Source organism: Dendropsophus ebraccatus, chromosome 8, assembly GCF_027789765.1.
Source record: "Dendropsophus ebraccatus isolate aDenEbr1 chromosome 8, aDenEbr1.pat, whole genome shotgun sequence".
Classification (NCBI taxonomy): Eukaryota; Metazoa; Chordata; class Amphibia; order Anura; family Hylidae; genus Dendropsophus; species Dendropsophus ebraccatus.
In genome coordinates, this window is record NC_091461.1 from 63541065 (window position 1) to 63545253 (window position 4189).

The following is a 4189-nucleotide window of genomic DNA, read 5'->3' on the forward strand; positions in this document are numbered from 1 at the left end:
GGTTTCCGGCCGCTTCCTGGTGTCTGACGCGAGCTCGAGACGTGACGTCTCAAGTCCGCTCAGCTAGTCAGTGACAGGCGGGATCTGTTTCTAGTCCGCTCAGATCCCCCCTCTGTCACTGACTGGCTGAGCGGACTTGAGACGTCACGTCTCGAGCCCGTGTCAGACACAAGGAAGCGACCGGGGTGCCGCGATATGGGACCCGCCGCTGGATCCGGGGAGGTGAGTGGACGTCTTTTCTCTCAGCCACCTTTTCCCTGCCCAGATCCCAAAATAGCCGCCCCCCCGCTGTAGTACCCCTTTAAAATGCTTGGTAGTTTGAGGATTCCCTTCTACATCCTTGTGTGCATTTGCATTCAATGCATGCGTTGTTTTTCTAGTGCATGGAAATATGCCATTGTGAATAGAGGGACTTGCCCTGTGTCTTCTCAGTGCATGCTGCGTCAGTATTTTATGGGGCAGAGAAGATATTGGTTTTGCATTTCAGTGTTAAAATATTTGTCAGTAAAGTATGCATAGATATAATGTGCATCCTCCTCCATTATATATACTGCATGGTGAATTCCTATCCAGATGCCCAGATTCACTTTTTTTTGAGTGGTGGCTGGATTGTTGGTGTAATTTATAGTTTTTATAAGTCATAGAGCAATTGTCTGAATTATACATTTTCTTCCCCGTTCCCTTATTTCCACCATAGTATAGTGGTATAAAAGGGGTATTGTGACAGGCCCCTAACCATATTACATGTTCTAAACAGGGCACCCTAGTTTAGTAAGATTTATAGGTGTGAGGGTGAACCCAGCATGCAAAGGAAAACAGGATTCCCCTTACTAGATGCAATGTAAGCATTAAACTTTGTATACTATTTTGATGTACTGATAAGTATTTTCATCACTACTTTTTTGTGTTCATGGTTATTTTACTAAGCAGTATAAATGTTATGTATATATTTGGATAATTAAACCAGTAATTATTAATTTCCTATATTGACAGACCATTCATACCTACCTAATACAATCTGCACTGAGCCATTATTGGCATTTTATACATGTACAAGAATCTGGCAGTAGAGATGTCAATTGCTTGTCAATTTGCAATTTTATTTAGAGGACTCTTAACACCATGACTGCTGGCTATCTTTGGCACTGTCATAGACAATGCTTGGAGCAGTGGTGTTGGAGCGCTACCTCTCCATTTAAACTCCTATTTGGGAATCCTGATTTCAAGATTGCAGACTTCTTCAGCGGTTAGAACTCCACGATTGGACAGTTATCCTGTCCTGTGGATAGGGGATGTGTCTATGGTGGTAAACCCCTTAATCCAATATGTTTGTTAACCAACATTTGTAGTACAGATTTATTCGTTTTACTGCCTTGGAGGCAGGGAATGCAGCAGAGGCAGTAACAGAAAATCTAAACTAAAGGCCTCCAAACACCTTAAAGGGGTAGTGCAGCGCAAAAAAATTATTCACAGAATAACACACATTACAAAGTTATACAACTTTGTAATGTATGTTATGTCTGTGAATCGCCCCCTTCCCGTGTTCCCCGACCCCGCCCGTGTACCCGGAAGTGTGTGGTGCATTATACATTACCTGATCCGTGTCGAGGGCCGTCCGCCATTTTGTGCCAAAGTCGTCATCGGCCGGCCGGCCGAATCCCTACCGTCGTCCCCTCTCCACCGCGTAACAACTGTGCTCAGCCGCGATTGGTCCGAAGATGACGTTTGGCACAAAATGGCGGACGGCCCTCGACACGGATCAGGTAATGTATAAAGCACCACACACTTCCGGGTACACGGGCGGGGGTGGTGGGACACGGGAAGGGGGTGATTCACAGACATAACATACATTACAAAGTTGTATAACTTTGTAATGTGTGTTATTCTGTGAATAATTTTTTTAGCGCCGCACTACCCCTTTAAGGGCCTTTTACACGGGCAGATTATCGTCCAGGAGGGTTGCTAGAAATGCTCCTGATAATCAGCCCGTGTAAAAATGATACCAATCAGCTAAGGACGGGGAATTGGGTCAGCTGATCGGGTCTTTAGAGCAGGCTTTAAAATTTATTGCCGCAGGCCACACATCGTCCTGTGTAAACAGGGTTATGTTTGGATGATAACAATTAAACAATATGTGTATATCTGTGCTGTCAGTTGAAAGATCACAAGCAGCAGTGTATACATACAGCTGTACTGCTTGTGATCCAGCATCCAGGTCTCTCATCCTTGGGCCACTGGCTGTAGATACAGCCGCCAGCTAGAAGATGGGAGACATGGATGCCAGATCCCAAGCAGCGCAATGTAAGTATACACTGCTGCCTGTGATCTTTAAACTGAAAGCACAGATTTATAGATATCTGGGCTGTCAGTTTTCTGGGCTGCACGATACAAGGATTATTTGTGCAGCCCGGTCCCCTTGATTTGTCGTGCCTTATAAAGGCACTGTGAATGAGCACCAATCTCTCTGATCGTTGCTTGTTTATGCTCTCTGCAGCCAATAGATCTGTTAGTCCAAAAGGATCCTGATAAACTTGCAGCTTTTGATGGACCAATTATTCGTTTTGAATGGGGACATCTCAATTTTACTAAGACAGATAATGCAGATTTTTTTCCGGAGATAAACTGCTGGTAGTTGTTTACTCTGTGTCTATTCAAAACACATGGAGGTTTTAATCTTCGGGTAACCCCTTTTAAGCTATCACTAGAGACAAGTGCAACTCAAGCATACTTGAGAGGTGCCCATCCTCAGCACTGGACTATGTTTGTAAGTCCCATAGGGCAGTGCTTCTCAATTCCAGTCCTCGGGCCTCACCAACAGGTCATGTTTTGAGGATACCCCTTACAAAGAACATCTGTGATCATACCTGATGCATTGAGTATAATTATATCACCTGTGAAATACTAAGGAAATCCTCAAAACATGACCTGTTGGTAAGGCCTGAGGACTGGAATTGAGAAGCACTGCCATAGGAAGTCATGGGAGCAGGGACCTTCGCTTCACTGTTTTGTTATAATGGAAATAATGACAGCAAAATAGGGACCTGAATTTTTTTCTTTTTGTGTGTGTGTGTGGGGGGGCTCTTGCAGGCAAAGGAAACACCCCTTGGGTTTTACTTCCCAATTTTCATAGAGTTAAATCTTAAGCTTATATCTCAGTGCTGGAGTGACGGATTGAAATAAGAGTTATGTCTCCTGGTTTAGAGATCTCCTGTACACTACCTGTACTTTATTCAGCAAAATGCCGCTGACAGACCTGCTTGAAATGTAACTTGTATTTGCTTCTGCAGTAAAATCTGAACAGCCATATTTATTTAAGACTGACTTTTTTTTTTTTTTGGTGCAGATCTACTATGCACTAATTTCTGTATATGCTGTGTTTTATTTATACAACTGTGGTACTCAATAAACTGTATATACAATTATCTGCTTTATTTAGTTTTTGATTATTTTTTTTTTAATTATGAAAATTTCAGTTCTCTCTAATATGTGCACCAATTGACTTTGTTTTATGTTACCGTATATAACCTTATGCAATTCTGGGGGGGGGGGGGGGGGGGGTTAATACTGTAGTGCAGTGCTAGTCCTGCCTTTAAAAATAATACCAGGATTCCAATGGTAAAGCCAATAGCAACTTTCAAGATTCACTAATGAAAATGATTCAGATCAGAGCCTGATGCTTTTTTTTTTTCTAACAGATTCGGTTGAATGGCCTTCCTGCTTAAGTACCTGAGTGAGGCAAGATGTCTAAAGTGAATGTCAGCTTCAATTCAAATTCCAAACTGCTAGGTGGTAGTTAGGCCAAGGAGACACATGCTACCTTTGTACCAGCTGAACTTCCATAACGTGGAAAAATGGATTTATTCTCTTGGGCAAAGTTTCAAAGAATGCCTCTTTGACACTTTGCATTTTTCTATGTTATGGAAGCACAGGTAATATATAAAAGGTGCCCTGGGGAGAATTTATCGTTGAAAAACTGGTCCACTGGTTAAAAACATCTAAATCCATTGTGTACCCAGATTATTCCTTCATCTCAGTGTGTAAGTCCTATATTTGTTTTTCCAGCAATGACTGGGCACCATCTTGCTACTTTGTACCTTTTTATGAAAATAGATACCAAAGATCACCAGCTATTATGTATATATGATGTATTAGTTTTGTATCTAGTTATAAAGCACACAAAACACAGTGG